This window comes from Corvus hawaiiensis, chromosome Z (assembly GCF_020740725.1).
Source record: "Corvus hawaiiensis isolate bCorHaw1 chromosome Z, bCorHaw1.pri.cur, whole genome shotgun sequence".
NCBI classification, from domain to species: Eukaryota; Metazoa; Chordata; class Aves; order Passeriformes; family Corvidae; genus Corvus; species Corvus hawaiiensis.
The window spans coordinates 23,302,777-23,314,897 of NC_063255.1; the positions used below are offsets into that span (position 1 = coordinate 23,302,777).

Sequence of the window (12,121 nt, forward strand, 5' to 3'; positions counted from 1 at the left end):
CCAAAGTTAAGCTCAAAAAGTGGGTGTTTTCCAAACCCGCACTCTCTCATCTCACGCTCCCCCACCAGAGTCCATCACTGGGGTAATCCCATCCCCAATGGCTTGTCTCCTCCCTCCCCACAACTGAGGCTTGTCCTTGGATCAGATCCTTCACCCGCGGCTCGTGAACTATCTCCCAAATGGCCAACCACCCTCTGAAGCCCCACCCCACCATATCACATGTTTTCTTCAATCTCTCTCTTTTTCCCCGGTGTTTTGGTATCTCACCCATTATCCTCCCTTGTAAAAGGACCAGAACTGACACTTTAATCCTCAGACAAAACTCTCTCTGTATCTGGGCCACCTCTCACTCCTCACTTCAAGCATAATGAAAACGAGCAAGGCACAAATGCCATTTTCGTATAAATTAAGAAGCCTGCCCTGAAAGGAACCAAAATCTCTATTGTACATACCCACAGTGATGGTGTATCTCACTAAAAACAAAACCCCAGAAGAACCCCAACTAAACAACTCTCCACAGACACAAGTTCTCCCCCTGCATCACTTGAGCACTTTGAAAGGTCAATACTAGGAAGAAATTCTTCCCTGTGAGGGTGGGCAGGCCCTGGCACAGGGTGCCCAGAGCAGCTGTGGCTGCCCCTGGATCCCTGGCAATGTCCAAGGCCAGGTTGGAGGGGGCTTGGAGCAGGCTGGGACAGTGGAAGGTGTCCCTGCCCGTGAGGTTCAGCACCTTCAGCTGGTACCAATCATCACAGCACCCCTTCAGCCCAGCTCTCACTCAACAGATACCAGGGCTTCTCTGACTACATCAGCTATAAAACCCTCTGTCCACCCCCGAGCTGGCTGGGGCCCTCAGTGATAGAAGCTGTAAACAACAAAAAAAAAACCCCATATTATCAATTGCAGCAGACACATCCAGGTCGTGTTTTTCTTCTTCTGCATGTCAGAGCTTTTTCCTCTTTAAGGAAAACCCAGAGCTCCCCCTTTTATTCCTCTTTCAAATAACGATTTCCAAACTTTAAAGTTAAAATAATAAAAAAGAAACCAGCTCCTCACCCCCATCTTTAGTTTAATACCAGCTGGAGGACAGTGGGCCTTGCAAAGCTGGACAGTGAGTTGGGTGATGGAAATGGTCTGGCTTTTTCCCATTAAATTCATTTTTGTAGGGTTAATGTGCAATGCCACCACTGCCCCCAGCTCCAACAGCAAAGAGGAGGATGGGCTGGGAGCAAGTACGTGGCTTGGGGATTTTGGTGCCTTGTCAGGTGTGACTGAACCTCAGTGAGCTACAGCCCTTTTGCAAACAAAAACTGGGGGTAGAAGAGGGTCAGAAATGTGCAGGTGTCTCAGCTGACATCACCGGCACAAGGTCACCTTGCCGAGTACATCTTGATGAGGTAAACCCTAAGTAAAGACTGAAGATCTGCCACTTCCACATGGATCCAATCCCGAGAAAGGAGGGCTCCAAACCTCCCTCATGGGGCTCTGCAGTGCTCAGTCTGGACTGAGAAGATTACCCTTTCCTTTCGCCCTCCCTGAAGACTCATCTCGAGCACCTCCAGCTCTGAAGAACAAAACCTGACCGCTGTCCCTCCAAAAAACAGCGTCCAGTGGCAGCACCAGCACAGCCCCCTTCCCAAGCCCAACCATGCAGTAGAGCCACCTATCACAAACTCCTCATCAGCACCCATCCCTCGTCCACGGAGAAAAGCTGCTCCATACAGACACACGACCCTCTTTACATTCCTAATGAATTACTACGGACAACCCATAGGCGTGGCTGGTCAGTCAACCTGCCATGCCTGCAGCACAGCCTCCTCTTGCTCAGCTGATGAAGGACCTGACCTGGACAGGGCTGGACAGTGAGCCCTGCCTCTGGGGAGGGAGAAGGAGAACCCATGGGAAGGTGGGGAAGGGATCATGCTGGCGATGGAATCTGAGGAAGACCCACAGCACAAGGTCAAAGTGATGGAGACACTTAAGATGGAGGAGCAGAAGAGGACAACCCCGAGCATGAAGCACCGCAAACAGAAGGAAGATTTACCCCTCTGGGTCACCTCAATCACCTGGGTGTCCCCAGGACATGAGTCACCAGACACTCCTTAGTCAGCCCAGCCACCACAGGCACCACCAGCCCTAGGGCCAGCGCAGGGTGGGGAGCCCCAGGGAAGCACTGAAAGGAGCCGCCAGCCTCAGGGCGCACTGTCTGAGCATTTGCATATTGGAAACCACATAAAAACACCCCCTAATACCAATAAAAACAGCGTAAGAGCAAAAGAGAAACGCAACTGCCCATCTACCAAGGGTGCACACCCCATGCCAAACCCACCAGGGCGGCTGCCAAAACTCCCAAAGATGTTGCCACCCCCAGGAGCTCACGGTGGAGCACCAGATGAGGCAGAGGGTGTGAGGAAAAGGTGTTCGGCAGTATTCAGCGTGGCAGAAAAATGGTTTGTGGGTTGGGTTGTTTTTTGGGTTTTTTTTTTGTAAACCACACCTGCACATCATCCACCCATTTGTGCCCCTCCAGACTCATCCATACACTCGACACTTGCAAGCTGCTTCCCAGTAAGGACCAACTTTGTTAAGAAAAACTACAGGGCCTGAGGCAAAATTAGCTTTTTGTCTACCAAACAGGCAATTATCTCTTGCACAACTATGCAAGTCTAAAACACAGGAGAAGCAATATTAAGCTTTACTAAAATGGTGCCTTTAAAGTACAAATTGTTGCAACATATGAAAATAACATGGGGGATTTGCAGTTGTGGAAAATTTGGAGCACTTTTTATTTTATAATTTTCAGGCACACCAGGCTCCCAATCGAGGTGACCCAAAAAAAATCACAACTTTCAGCTGTGCTACACACAGCACCCCATTTTTAGATTATTTTAGAGGAGGTAGAATGATCTGCTTCTCTGTTCCTCCTGAAGGCCCACAGATATGTTCCTTTCAGTATTTAAAGGGAGCTTATAAAAAAGATGGAAAGGGACTTTTTACATGGGCATGTAGTGATAGGACAAGGGAGAACCGTTTTAAACTCAGAAGGTAAATTTAGATTAGATGTTACAAAGAAATCCTTCCCTGTGAGGGTGGTCAGGCCCTGGCACAAGTTTCCCAGAGCAGCTGCAGCTCCCCCATCCCCGGAAGTTTCCAAGGACAGGCTGGACAAGGCTTGGAGCAAGCTGGGATATTGGAAGGTGTCCTGGATGAGCTTTAAGAACCCTTCCAACCCAAACCATTCTGTAGAAGACATTAAAAAAGGCATCAAAACTTAACACAGGCCATGCTTCTGGAGTCTGTATGTACCTGTACAGACAAATCTGCTTAAATGGGATCCCCAAGTTGCATCAGCATCACAAAAAATTAAGTGAACACTCTCTTTTTTGTATTTTGAAAAGGAACTAAAATGGGTCATTTCTAACCTGATACCATTAATTTACATGTTGATGTTTGTTTAGTGAAGCCTGTCTATCCCGGGTCACTTAAACCTTAAAACCTGAATATGGGAAACGAATGCATCGCCTTATTAATTACATGTTATGAAAGGACTCATTTTACAGCCTAATAGTTTGAAACAGTTAAAAGAAACCCTGCTGCTGGTGTCCTGCTTACAATTCACATGGCAACTCTGCGCTTCTGACCAGGCTGACCAAGAAGGGCTTATCTCTTCGTGGGGAAAACAAATAACTGCATATCAGACATTAATTTAATTAATCCCAGGCATCAGCCAGCACCAGCTCTGCACCCATCACAGAAGCACAGAATAAATACCCTGACCTGGAAAGCCCCACAAAGACCATCAATGCCCAGCTCCTGGCACTGCACACGACAGCCCAGACAATCACAATGCCTGGTGCCTTTGGGTTGGAGAGAAGATCAAGGTCCACAATACGACTTCCAGATCCAAGAAGAAACTCTAAGGTGGAAACATCCAAAGAAAAGGACAATTCACAAAGGCCAGGCTGACCAGTAACAGCGCTGCCCACAAATCCCCACTGAGCAACCTCAGTTGTGCCAACAACCACGTTTCTCTTCTCCCCTGTTTAATTCATAATCGAGATGCTCAAAAGCGACAATGAACACCCCGAATATGTTCTCTCACATCTTCTGGACTTCAGCCTCGAGCTTCCTGCTGAGCTGGAGGAGGTCACCATGCTCCTGCCCACCCTTTTCTCGGCTTCACTTTGATCGGGCACTCACCACAGAGCAAGGCAACCTAAAAACAAAGGCCCCAAAGGGATCCATACATCAAACTTGCCAGTGGCTTCTGACTCGTGCCCCTGTGCCAAGGCACAACAGGCTCTACGGAAGGGCTCATCTTCGTGGAAGTCACGGAGTTCATCTCCTGCCAGTTAGCTTGACGTCCCTACACTTGCTAATGCTGATTTGGTTACTTGATCAAGCATGCAAATCTTCAGGTCTCACGCTAGACAAAGCCTGGAGAAAGGAGAAAGCCGGAGCAAACAAATATGTAAAAGTTGGATTTATTAAAATGAAAAAAAAAAAGGATGGGGGGGGGGGGCAAGAAGCAAACTCTTCTCCTCCCTCCCCACCTCCTCCTCTGATGTGTGTTCTTAAACATGATGCAATGAGAGGGCCTGCACAGCAGTGGAAACGTTCCTGTCACCAGGAACAGAGACCGAGAGCTCCCACAGGGCAAAGGCCACCTTGCACACTGGTAAATGTTGTACCCAGCAGACACAAGATCTGCAAGAAGCAGCAACAGGAGGCTGGGAGGCTCCACTTTTCTCAGCAAATCAGTAACTCATAAAGCTACACAGGACTTGACTGGCAGGTCAAGGGAGAAAATTCTGCTCCTTCTACTCAGCTCAGCTAAAACCCCACCTGCAGAGCTGCCCCCAGCTCTGGAGCCCCCAACATAGGTAGGACAGGGAGCTGCTGCAGCCAGTCCAGAGGAGGCCACCGAGATGCTCCAGGGCTGGAGCCCCTCTGCTCTGCAGCCAGCCTGGGACAGCTGGGGGTGTTCAGCTGCACAAGAGAAGGCTCCAGGGAGAGCTCAGAGCCCCTGGCAGGGCCTAAAGGGGCTCCAGGAGAGCTGCAGAGGGACTGGGGACAAGGCATGGAGGGACAGGACACAGGGAATGGCTTCCCACTGCCAGAGGGCAGGGACGGATGGGATATTGGGAAGGAGGGTGGGCAGGCCCTGGCACAGGGTGCCCAGAGCAGCTGTGGCTGCCCCTGGATGCCTGGCAGTGTCCAAGGCCAGGCTGGAGAGAGCTTGGAGCAACCTGGGACAGTGGAAGGTGTCCCTGGATGGGCTTCAAGGTCTCTTCCAGCCCAAACCATTCCATAACTTTCTAGAGCATCATGCACCCCACAACCCAAAAGAGCCCAAGTCTCTTGGCTGGCAGAGGCAACAACCTTCAGACAAGCCATAGAGCTGCCAGTTTTACCCACTGAAAGACATAAATAAAGTGCCCACATCATGTTCATAGGGGAGTCCAATAGTTTCTGATAGGATTCATGCTATTTGTGGACCCAAATTTTCCCTGCAGCTACAAGTAGACAAAGTAATTTTGCATTTTGGGTCCTGAACCGTAGTGCAGCCTTGTTATTAAACAGCTGACACTATCCTGAAGCCTGGGAGCAGCGTTTTATGTGCATGTGAGAGTTTACAGAGCATTTGTGTGTCATTTCTGATGAATGGCGCTGCATAAATGTTAGATCTTCAACCCATTGCTCTTGCAAATACTATTTCTTCTCTTATTTATTTGTATTGCTGTAATTCATTCAGGTGCCAACCATGACTGAGGCCACGCCATCAATACACTGCCTGACAGCAGCAGCTCTACAGATCACACAGGAGAACAGGAAATGTCTTGGCTGGTGTTGGTGGGGAATGGATGTAAAGCCAGAGAATGTCCTCAAATCCCAAGGAAAAAGCCAGCAAAGCAAACAGAACTCTGATGCACAGAGCACCCATCTAAGTGTTGAACCAGAAGAGGCACAGAAGCCCCATCTCTGGTGTAACCTGGGGTCTCTGACAGACGTTTCAAATGGGGATGTGTGTGCCACCAGCACACCCAAACCATGAGGAACTACAAGGCCAGCAGCTCAGGCCTCTGCAAAGCCTGTCCCAGATCAAAGAACCACTGAATTGTTAAGGCTGGAAAAGCTCTCTAGAATCTAAAATTGAGTCCTACCATTCCCCCAGCACTGCCAAGGCCACCACTAACTCGTGTCCCCAGGTGCCACATCCACACGGCTTCTAAATCCCTCCAGGGATGGGGACTCCACCACTGCCCTGGCAGGCTGTGACAACATTTGCCAACACCTTCCGTAAGAAATTTTCACTAATATCCAATCTAAGCCTGCCCTGGTGCAACTTGAGGCCATTTCATCGTCTCTGTGATCTGCCCTAGCTGTGACAGCCTCCCTAGCCCTGGAGACCTGCTTTCCTACAGGAGCAATAAGCACATGCCCCAGTGCTGGTTTCCATGGACCAGCAGGATGAGATGCTATCAGCCCACACCTCTCCTCTGCTCCAAAAGTGCCCCAAGGCAGCGTACAAGCCCTGCTGCTGGGGAGCAGTGCAGCAGCTGGATTTGCAATATCCCAGCTCTGGTCTGGCAGCACGTGGCCCTGCACCCTCCCTGATGAAGCCAACACGATGTCCAGAAGCAGGCTGACGTGGTCCACCAGCACCCCTGGGATGTGGGCTAACTCATGCCAGGCACTGTGTCACCTCCTGGGCCCGTGCCAGATGTTCATCCCATGAAGCACCTGGATGTGGACATCCACCAAGCTGCCACCACCCCGAGCCACACCTGACCAAGTGTCACCACGGTGGGCAGGACCTCCAAGCCATGAAGGTCTGCCAGTATCCCAGTCCTGCTCCCTAGGAATTGTACCACAGCCTGCAACAGCAGCAGAGCTGTCTCCTGGTTGTCCTTGCCACCTGGACAGGCAGTGCCACCCCACCCTTTTAACTCTTTCTCCTGAGCCCTGCTCTTGGAGCAATTCCCTTCGGTCCTGGAAAACTGCTGAAGAGGGAGCCAGCAGCCTGACAAGGACCACCACTCCCCACCCACCTGCTCCTTGCTCCTCCAAAAAACCTCAAGAAAAGCCTTTCGGACCAACCAGCTCAGGTAAATAAGCCAAGGCACCTCCTCCCAGTGGAAGTAATGGAGAACTAAGGTCTCATTAAATAAATGAAACAGATTAATGAGGAGAGTGACTGCTGTTTCTTTGAGCTGATCATGGTGAGATAAAAGGCAAAGCAAGACCCGGATCCCTTTTCACAGGAGTGCTGTAAAATGAGTGGCACAGACTCAGCAGAGCTGAAAACACAGGGCAGGACACACTTTTCCCTCCAAACACACCTGACACTTCTTTCTCTGCCCTTCTTTTTCTCTCCCATACTCTCTCTCGAAAAGCCAAAATTCATTCATTACAGAACCAAACTATTTCCGTTTTGATTCTAGTATTTACTTTTTTTTTTTTTTTTTACAGTCGACCATCTGGGAGTGGGGGAGTAGAAAGGAAGCCCTGGAGCTTTTCAGACACAATAAATAAATTATTACAAAAAAAAAAAAAAAAGTATGATTAAAACCAAAAAGTATAAACAAACAAGCCATGTTACCCAGAATAATGACTTCGGGGAAAAGTGCCAAAAAAATTGTATAAGCTTCTGGAGCGTGGCAAGAGAAGAGAACAGAAAGTCCTCTCTGCTAAGGAGAATGTGCCACTGCAATGGGACAAGGGCTGGGACTACAGGGATGCCCCTGGGCAAGCCAGGAAGGCGAAGGGTTTCACATGGGCTTAGATGCCCAAATTTGTCTTCAGGCACCTGCTTTTGCTAACTGCAAAGCCCCAGTCTAGGCACTCTCAGACCTTTTCAATACACTATAATTGCATCTGCTCCTCTCTGGTGAGACCCCACCTGGAGTGAAGCTTGGGAATCCTCAGCACAAGAAGGATGTGGAGCTGCTGCAACCAGTCCAGAGGAGGCCACCGAGATGCTCCAGGGCTGGAGCCCCTCTGCTCTGCAGCCAGCCTGGGACAGCTGGGGGTGTTCAGCTGCACAAGAGAAGGCTCCAGGGAGAGCTCAGAGCCCCTGGCAGGGCCTAAAGGGGCTCCAGGAGAGCTGCAGAGGGACTGGGGACAAGGCATGGAGGGACAGGACACAGGGAATGGCTTCCCAGTGCCAGAGGGCAGGGACGGATGGGATATTGGGAAGGAATTGCTGTCTGTGAGGGTGGGCAGGCCCTGGCACAGGGTGCCCAGAGCAGCTGTGGCTGCCCCTGGATCCCTGGAAGTGTCCAAGGCCAGGCTGGAGAGAGCTTGGAGCAACCTGGGACAGTGGAAGATATCCCTGCTCACAAGGTTCCCTTGGGCCCACTTCTCAAGCTTGTCCAGGTCCCTCCGGATGGCATCCCATCACTCAGGCACGTCAACTGCACTCAGCTCAGTGTCATCTGCAAATACAAACCCCTCTGAGCTATTCTTGTTCTACAGCTCCATCATTCTCAGCAGCAGCATGCCATATTCTGCAGGGATGACAAACTGGGGGCAAGCAGGGTGGATGGCATTACCCAGAACAAATCTGATTTCTTTCTGAAAAACCCAGAGCACAGAGGGATGCACCCATTGCTCCTGTCCTAGCAGGGAAGCATTTGGGGGGGGATTCTTTGCACTCAGGGGTGTCCAGCCTGATGCAGTGCATTGAAAGTAACAGGGTGCCACATGAAAGATGTGGTGAGGAGGAAAGGGACAGTGTGCAGCACTGAGACAGGGCTAGCAGAAAATGGACCAGCACAGGCAGCCATGCTCCTGAGATACTGACACTGCAGCAGAGAAGATAAATGATTGGCCCAAGGCCACGCAGCGAGGCAGTGTCCCCTCTACATGACTTTCAATCCCTGCTCCGGCACAGGATTGCTGAGGGATCCTTCAACAAAATGTTATATTGGCTTTGAAATCATGAGATTTATTTTACACCTGAACACACTCACACTTATAAATGCACTTCTTTTCTGCCTGTTTCTCTTGCCTCTACCCAAACGCACTCAAGCACATCTTAAAACCTCTCAGAATAACCAGAAAAAGTAAAAACTTTGTATTTCCCTGCTAAAGGAGAACTCATAGGGGTTAACTTGACTCCAGGAGCTGGGGCTTCACAATGAAGCAGGGTGCTGCCAGCAGTCCCACCTGGCAAATCAGTGTCTGTATTTACAACTGCACGCCCAGAGATTCTGCAAATATTTCCTAGAAGCTATAAACCCCATCCCAAACAATTGCAACGGGAGCAGGGATAAATTAGCTGAAGCCTGTCACTTGGTGAAGTCATGCTGGAGGAGATCCATCCAGGTAATCCATCTTTCTGCTGTGTTATACAATGACACAGTAATGGCCAGCCCAGAGGGATTTCCTTCAGGAAAACTCAACTGTTACTAAAACGGTAAGTTAATACCAAGCAAGAACTCAGCCATCATTAGACCAAAGGATAGGCATGACAGGGAATAAAATATTACAATCCCCATTCAAATATTTTTTATTTACAAGAGCAGGAATAAATAGACCTATCTGTAGGCTGCAAAGAGAGGAGGCTGGGATTAAGGGAGAAGAGAAAAAAAGACCTGCACACATCGATTCCATCTTTGCCATTTTTCCTAATAAATAGCCTGGCACAGCTGTGCCGATGGGTAGCTGGGGTGGAGGAGGGCACGCTGCCCAGCTCTCACAGGGACACAGGACACAAATCTGAGCTCAGGCTCTGCCCTTTTGTGTTGATTAAAAAAAAAAAAAAAAAAAAAAAAACCCTAAGAAGAAAGGAAGAAAGCAAGAAAAGTTATGTGGCTAATAAAGGGCTCTATTGTGCCATCAATTTTTTAAGCTTTAATGATTTCGGGAGGAAGTTCAGCTCAGCAATCAATAGCACAATATGGGCAGGAGGGCTCGGAGGAAATTCAGCGCCGGAGCTGCAGCGAGGGCTGGCGGAAAGCAGGGCTCAGAGGAAGGGGGTTCCCCTCCTTCAGGGGGTAGGGGGGCTCCCAGAACCCTGCACAGGCTGGGGATCCTGTCCCCCTCCCTGTTCAGCCTGTTCAGTGCGAGCTCCCTCTCCCGCCGCACAGCGTGTGCAGCCAGGGGACAGCGGGGACATCTGGGGATACCACGGCTGCTGCCACAGCAAGGGAGGTGGAAAAGCACCCACGCCGGCTGGGGTGCTCGCCCCACACCTGACGGGGCTGAGCACATCCCAGGAACGCTCACAGCACACCAGGGACAGCCCAGGGACCATCACCCCACACTGAGCATAGCCCAGAACTGATCCCCCCACACTCCCCACCCCACACTGAGTACATCCCAGAAATGATCACCCCACACTGCGTACATCTCAGGGATGACCACGCTCCCCACACCGCGACTGAGTACATCCCAAGGACCATCACCCCACACTGAGCATATCCTAGAAATGATCATCCCACACTCCCCGAATCCAGGGTTAGCACATCCCAGAGATGCTCATCCCTCGCTGAGCACATCCCAGAGCTGCTCACCCCACACCATGCTCATCCCGGAGATGCTCGCCCCACACCATGCTCATCCCAGAGATGCTCGCCCCACACCATGCTCATCCCGGAGACGCTCGCTCCACACTCCCCACACCCGGGCTGTGCCCATCCCAGAGACACTCTCCTCCACGCCCACCCGTCCCTAAGCCCCACAGCCCGGGGCACACAGCCAGCCTTCCCCCACACCCTGTGCTCCGGGCAGCCCCGCTCCTGCCCGCAGCGGCAGACGTACCGCATCGCCGAGGCTCGGTGCTGCCGCCGGGATGCGGGGCTGTCCGGGGGGATGATCCTGCGCCAGGCAAACCTAAGAGACACGGTGACACAGCGTGAGGCTCTCCAGCATCAGCGGGGACAGCGCCTCGCCCGAGGTGCCAGCCTGGGCAGGAGCCACAGCCGCCTCCCAGTTCTCACAGGCACGGGCAAGCAGCTGGGTAAAAACCGGGCTAAAAACCCACAGAGGGCTTCCCAGCAATGGGGGGATCCCGAGCCGTCGGGTCCCTGCCCCGCTGCGAGGTGCAAGGAGAAAGGATGGGAGGACATAGGACGGGACGGGACGGGACGGGACGGGACGGGACGGGACGGGATCACCCGGCGCTTCCCGTCCTTCCCTGCAAGGAAAAGCCGATCCTGTAAGTTGATCCTTGGATCAGGGAGCGCTTCGCAGAGTGGGACCGCATCGGCTGCAGCGCGAGCCACCGCCGGCAGCAGGAACTCGGGCGAAACTTTTGCCACGATCCAGGGGGAAAATAATAAAAAATTACTAATAGTAGTCAACCAACCAACCAAAAAAAAAAAAATTAATAGCAATTAATCAATAAAAATTAACGACCGTTGGAGAAGAAGAACGGGGGGAATATCCGACCTGGGAGCCAGGAGCGCCGGTGACAGCGGTGCTGCCTCTGCGTGATGCTGCCGCAGCTCGGGGACCCAGCGGGAGAACCGGGCACGGTCCCCGGGCACCGGGAGGGACGGAGGGAGGGACGGGAGGGGAGGGGAGGGCAGGGGAGGGGAGGGGAGGGGAGGGGAGGGGAGGAGAGGGGAGGAGAGGAGAAGGAGGGGAGGAGAAGGAGGGGGGGCCGCCACCGCCTCCCCCCGCAGGAGGGTCCTGGGAAAGAGAGACCCCTCGGTCCACCCCCGTCGGTGAAGGCAGCAGTTCCCACCCGGGAATACCGGTAGGGAGGAAACAGAGCATTATTTTAAAATAGCAAACAGAACAGAAAAAAAATAAATAAATAAAATCAGAACTTACCGTCTAACACGAATCAGCAGGGAGGGATCCGCGGGCAGCGCAGCCGGGGGAGCATCGCCCCCGCCGTGGGACGGGACGGGACGGGACGGGGCGGGGCGGGGCAGGTCCGCGCACCTCGAGGGGGCAGCGGCGGGGGATGGCGACGGACACAGCACCGCGACGGGCACCGCGGCACCGCCCGCCCCGTCCGGCGGCGCTGGCCCGCGGCTGCGGGCGGCTCGGCGGCGGTGGCGAGCGAAGGGCCCGGATGTCGCTGGCCCCGCGCCAGGGGGGCCACACGGGACGCGCGGGGGGGGGTGAGGGGGGGATCCTGCCCGCCCCGTCGGGGCGGCGGGCG

At 52.5% G+C, this 12,121-nt stretch overlaps 1 protein-coding gene across 2 annotated transcripts in view; it reads right to left on the minus strand.

Annotated features, from left to right (window-relative positions):
* Positions 1-11,868, minus strand: part of ZBTB7C (zinc finger and BTB domain containing 7C) — a 151,071-nt gene extending 139,203 nt beyond the window's left edge. Inside the window, exons 1-2 of one of the 2 annotated variants that reach the window (XM_048292682.1) lie at positions 11,785-11,868; positions 10,768-10,839 (exon numbers count right to left, since the gene is read on the minus strand). The gene's annotated coding sequence lies outside the window, so the exon portion shown is untranslated. Of the gene's footprint in view, positions 1-10,767; positions 10,840-11,397; positions 11,479-11,784 lie in introns of those variants that run through there. The other variant, XM_048292688.1, reaches the window with a different exon arrangement.
* Positions 11,869-12,121: the final 253 nt, after the last annotated feature.